The sequence below is a fragment of the Rhinoderma darwinii genome, chromosome 1 (genome assembly GCF_050947455.1).
Source record: "Rhinoderma darwinii isolate aRhiDar2 chromosome 1, aRhiDar2.hap1, whole genome shotgun sequence".
In the NCBI taxonomy this organism is placed as follows: Eukaryota; Metazoa; Chordata; class Amphibia; order Anura; family Rhinodermatidae; genus Rhinoderma; species Rhinoderma darwinii.
In genome coordinates this window covers 153,756,016-153,762,015 of record NC_134687.1, presented here as the reverse complement: position 1 = coordinate 153,762,015, position 6,000 = coordinate 153,756,016, and the positions used below count along the sequence as shown (strand labels likewise).

The 6,000-nt window shown below is 38.7% G+C and overlaps 1 protein-coding gene across 3 annotated transcripts in view; it reads right to left on the bottom strand.

Moving 5' to 3' along the window:
- Positions 1-3,079: 3,079 nt before the first annotated feature.
- The window catches only part of ANKRD50 (ankyrin repeat domain containing 50), a 50,746-nt gene continuing 47,825 nt past the window's right edge, over positions 3,080-6,000 (bottom strand). For all 3 annotated transcript variants that reach the window (XM_075860475.1, XM_075860476.1, XM_075860477.1), the window contains exon 5: positions 3,080-4,963. The gene's annotated coding sequence lies outside the window, so the exon portion shown is untranslated. The remainder of the gene's footprint in view (positions 4,964-6,000) is intronic.

Sequence of the window (6,000 nt, the reverse complement as noted above, 5' to 3'; positions counted from 1 at the left end):
GTGTTACGCTGTGAAGCAATCCTTTCTGCTCAGGCCAGTGTCGCACTGATAAATGTCGTTCCTTATCCCCTTTTTGGTCCACACTCCGCACCTTTGCAGTTTGGGGAATTTTGCTGGGAAAGTGTTGTCCTGGTATAATACGGGCGCCGTCGCTTCCAACAGATATGTTTAGGCCCTCCCCTTCCTGGTTCCCTAATTTTAGGGCCTTGATAAATCGCTTCTTGAAACAGAAGAAATGTTCCCCTCGGGCCTGCACAACTGCATATTTTTTATTTCCTGACTTACTGGAGTCTTAACTCATTTTATTCTTTCATAGAAGTAGTGGCATGAGGGTTGTTCTTTTGCGGGACGAGCTGTAGTTATTATTGGTTCCATTTTGGGGTACATGTGACTTTTTGATTAATTTTTATCCTATTTTTTTGAGAGGCAAGGTGACCAAAAAACAGCAATTCTGGCATAGTTATTAAATTTTTTTTTATTCAGCGTTCACCAGGCGTTATAAATTACATGTTAACTTTAGTCTGCGGGTCAGTACGATTCCAGCGATACAAAATTTATAGCACTTTATGTTTTACAACTTTTAGCAAAATAAAATTACTTTTGTAAAAAGAATGTATTTTTTCTGTCGCCATTTTGTGAGAACCATAACTTTTAGATGTTTTTGTCGACGGAACTGTATGAAGGCTTGTTTTTTGCGAGACTAGCTATAGTTTTTATAGGTACCATTTTTGGATACATGCGGCTTTTTAATCACTTTCTATTTAAATTTTTGTAGGGTAACGTGACCAAAATCAGAAATTCTGGCATGTTTTTTTTACGTTGTTCAGGCCGTTACGGTTGTGGCGATACCAAGTATGTATGGTTTAATTTTTTTAATAATAAAAGGACTTGATCATGGAAAAAGGGCGATAGTGTTTCATTTTATTACTTGAAACGTTTATTATATTTTTTACAACTTTTTTTTTTCTAATACATTGCAATAAGTGTGTAGTGCAATGTATTATATCTGTCAGTCGTTCACGGACAGCATGATTAGGCTTCAGCTCCGGGCGGGGCCTAATTGGCTTCCGTAATGGCAGAGCAGGAGGCCATTGCCGATCTGCTGCCAACCACCAAGATGCAGGGATCGCTGCATCTAAGGGGTTAATGGCAGGGATCGGATCTAGCTCCGGTTCCTGCTGTTACAGATGGATGTCAGCTCTAACATACAGCTGACATCCACCGCTGATGACGCCGGCTCATCTCCTCAGGCGGCACCATCTTGTTGGCGGCTACGGATGCCTTTAAGGTCCAGCCTCCGGGCGGGGCCTGGAAAGTTTCCGTACTAGGCAGACCTGGAGGCCACTATTAGGCCTCTGGTTGCCGTTGATTGCTGGGGTGACGGTGAGCTGCAAACACCTTAAATGCAGCAATCACTTTTGACCACTGCATTTAAGAGGTTAATGGCGGGGATCAGAGCTAACTTCGGTCCCCGCCATTACAGCAGGAAGTCAGCTGTAAGATACTGCTGATATCCGGTGATGACGGAATCGGCTCAGCTTCTGAGCCAGTGCCATCCATTTGTCATAAGTATACAACTTGCGGGTAGCACTGGCTTTCCATGACGTATTCTTACGACTAATGTCGGGAAGGGGTTAAAAGATTGATAGACCTGTTTGTTTGATTATATGAGGTATGTCACCCTTAATCATGATCCTATATAAAGCATAGATGTTAGCTATGCACCTCAGTGGCTCAGAGGACGTCCCATTAGCCGTGCGCCAGACCCTTTGTAGATGTATGCCACACCATGCTGGTTCTCCTGCCACTTAGGCCTGGACTCCTGCTATCCGACTGCAGCACATATGTTACCCTTTGGGAGCAAGCTCCTATTAAAAAAAAAACGCAGCAGCACGGAGGACAAATGGGATGGTAAACTAGATAAATTCTACGTTACATGAAAATTATGCACAAATGAACTGAGAAATACTCTGCTATTTATTCAGAAGCGGCCATACTCTGCCATGAGACGGGGCATTAAAATAGCGCAGTGATCAGATGAGTATACTCTCTATAGTTATCATCTTGTGCTTGCTGCATGAACTACATACCAATCATTTGGAGACCATATTTAAATGTATTGCTAGAAAGTGATCAAGAGTATATTCTATATAGTCATTACCGGGTGCTTGCTGCATGAACTGCATATCAATTCCGTGGTAGCTGTTCTTATACAAATTTAATAGTTACTAAAAAAAAGTGCATAATTTGCCCTGTGCTTGCTGCATGAACTGCATACCAAATGTTGGGAGGCCACATTTATATATACTGCCAAAAAATGTGTGGTTTCTGGTTAGATAAGATGACCTTTGTTTCATACATGGCTTTCAATATCCCCCTGAAGGTTATACATCTCCTTAAGTGTTTTTGGATACTGATTGAAAGAGATCAATAAGTGGATTCATGCATCTTGTGCAATAATAGATTATTATATTTTTTTAAATAATTTTATTGTTCGAGAATAAATATTACAGATATACATATAATACAATTTTTTCCTTATAGTTATTCTTTTACCTTTCCTCCCCCCACCCCACCAACCTGTTCCAATAATATATTATTATGCATTATTTCTGCTTATCAACCATGGTTGCGATCAATATAGGATACTTTAAGGGCTTGCTTACTAGATACATGTATGTAAACATTGAATAAGAATAGTCTTGGGAAATGGGATTTGTATCTCTCACTGAATCAATTTCTATACGATTTTTTTCTACCCCAAGGAGTGCTGGATATGTCCTAGTACGTAATTTGTTTTTTCTTTAGCTATGCGGAGAAGCCCGACAATCCTCAAAACGGCAGCGAGACCAACTAAAAGGGAGTAAAAGATGGCAACTGTAAATTAAAGATTTAAAAAGTAGTGAGATTTGATGAAAAGCAAATATATTTATTATGCACGTTCATATACATAGGAGTCTTTTTGTTGAATATCATACAAGGAATAAAATAAAAAGAAATTTACAATGTTTAATTCAATTTACATTGGATATTTACATTCAAAAACAGAAAAAAAAAAAAAAGTATAATGAATGTTTTTTTCCATAAAGGATGGAGCAAAATACATTTGCATAGCAGAGTAAATGATTTGTAAAGTAACATAATACAGACAAATGAAATACTGCAGAGTTTAGAAAGCAAAACCACCAATAATAAAGCACATTGGCTAATCGGAAATAATGGAATAAACGTAAATGTTTCACAGAGCAGTTACTTGATCCGCTTCTTCCCGCTGAGATATCTTTTATGCATTAAAATAAAAATACTAGTGGTTTTACCAGTTAAAACAAGTTCTTAGGGGGGGGGGGGGGGGAATGACCAAAGTTGGGAAAAAATATATATATTTTCTTCCACCCAATTGTGGAACCTCGAACGTTTGGTTGGAAAAACAATTTAAAATAAATGACAGCACATTGAACACGCCAAATGGAGACAGCCATGTTGTGTGAAGAACTATAGTAGACACAATGAACTATTGATGAGGATCATTAAAGAAGTTGCCCAATAGTAAAAAACATGGCTGCTTTCTTCCAAACAGTGCTACACCAGTCTACAGGTGGTGTGTGGTATTGCAGCCACATTAACTTTAATGGAGCGGAGATGCAATTCCTGGCACAACCCACTGAGTGGCACTGTTTTTGAAAGAAAGAAGTCATGTTTTTCTACTCTAATCTTTTACAACCCCTTCAATATAGCAGTGTTGTACTAACACATGGTGTACTATTTAAAAAAATAAAGCGAAATAAAAACCTACAACCACAGGCTGTCAGCTTGCTCTTAAAGGGAAGCCCGTTTGTTTACATGGACATTTATCACCCCCCCGAAAAAAAAAACAAAAAAAAAAAACGTAATTAGAAATTGCCAACTTTTAACGAACTTAAAAAATACTTCTACTTAACAGACCGGTGACTGAGCAGTACAGCAAAGCCCAGCGTACTCCCTTATGTATGACTTAATTAGCAGTTAGCATTCTTAAGGCGACTGTTTAAGAACTTGTTTTTACAATTAAGTATATATCCCACAGGGACAAGGAATTCAAAACTTTGACAACATGTTGCAATTTCTCAGCAGAGGCGTCATTATTATATTATTACCTTCGAGCGCTGCATGGAAAATAAATATGCTTCAACACGGTTACTATGTAGGGAACTATAGTCAATTTAGCTCATACATGTGTATCTGTCCACGGTTTACATAAACAGGTAGATATGTACTCCTTCCTCTAACTGGACAAACACCACATAACTGGTTACAAAGTTTCTTTAAATAAGCATCAAAAACATTAACACCAGAAAAATACATAACACGGAGATAGTCAGTGGCGGATAAATAGGATTTTTAAAGGAAAGTTGAGCTTAATACATTCAACTCCACTGCAAAGGGGTGGGGGGGATGGGCATTGCTTGACTGTGCGGGGCATGTCTAGGCAAGACACAGGTTGTTAGTTACATAGTGGAGGTAAATACTGCAGAAAAGTCAGATTTTTTTTTCCATTTACAACGTTTGCCTCCTTTGCACAGGTTATATTTTTAGACGCTGTCAGGGCTGGACTTCTTTCAGCCGTATGTCTTCTTACTAAACAGGAGCGACGAGACGAGTGGGGGGGGAAGTCATACAGTTCATGGCAGGACATGCATATTTATGTTTCGCTTCCATCTGAAAAGCTGCTAGCCGCAATTGTTTTTAACGGGAAAAGAGAAAAAGGGTCCTAGGTGCAGGTACAAAGTGCATTTCCGTGCACAAAACATTTTTAAGAACATTTTTAACAATTTGTTAACATTATGTTGCCTACAGGAAGGCACATTAAAGCAATTTTCAAGTCAATTTCACTTCAGATGTCACAGAAGCCAGAACCGACAGCTTTGCGGTTGTCGGTGCGGTGTCTTCTATCCCCCAGTATACTATAGTCTTGTGCTTTTACAACCTGTAAGAGAAAGATATATAATTAGGAATTGAACCTATACATCATATAAAAACTGGTTGCTAACCGACAATAATAAAAAGGCCTAGACCCTGGTCTAAAGCTGCACCGCGACCTATGTTCCCCTGCGAGTCGTAGCATTATCACAACCTGCGTTCAGCATTAATGTGGGGTGCCGGAAATTCACTTTTTTTGCTGCGATTTTCTCTGTGGAGTTTGCAAAACTTGTGACAAAAAAACACGTTATGACCACGACGTGAGGGATGAAAATCACGGGCAAAAATTTTGAGTATGACGTAATTCTTGCGATGGTCTCTGGACTTTTTTTTCCCCATAGTAAAACATTGTGCTACGAGGTAATGTAGGGATTTTAGTCGCTGTGGTGCACTAGCCTCAAACCTGCACACCAGAAGCATCATTTCATTATTCGCTCAATACTATGACAACGCAGTTCTCCGCAATACCTTACGCCTAATCTTACGTGAATCTCTGGTAAACGTTTTTTTTTTTTTACCTGATAAGTAGCAATGATTCAATGGGGACGAATAATAATAATAATAATAATATGGCCACCTTAACCCCTTGAAGACGCAGCCTGTTGTAACCTTGCGGCACAGACTATTTATTAAAAAAATCGGACATGTTTTCATTTATGTGGTAATAACTTTGGAATGCTTTTACGTATCCAAGCGATTCAGAGATTGTTTTCTCGGGACATATTGTACTTTATATTAGTGAAAAATTTTGGTCGATAAATTCAATATTTGTGAAAAACACCAAAAATTATTACAGATCGTAATACCACACAAAATAGTTACTAGTTAACATTTCCCATATGTCCCTTTAGCAGCAATTTCCCACATTTTGAATTTTTTTTCAAAAGGCTATTTTTTCAGGGACCAGTTCAGTTGTGAAGTGGCTTTGAGGGCCTTGTATATTAGAAAGTCCCCATAAATCACCCCATTTTAAAAACAGCAGCCCTCAAAGTATTCAAAACAGCATTCAGAACGTTTCTTAATCCTTTAGGCGTTTCACAGAAA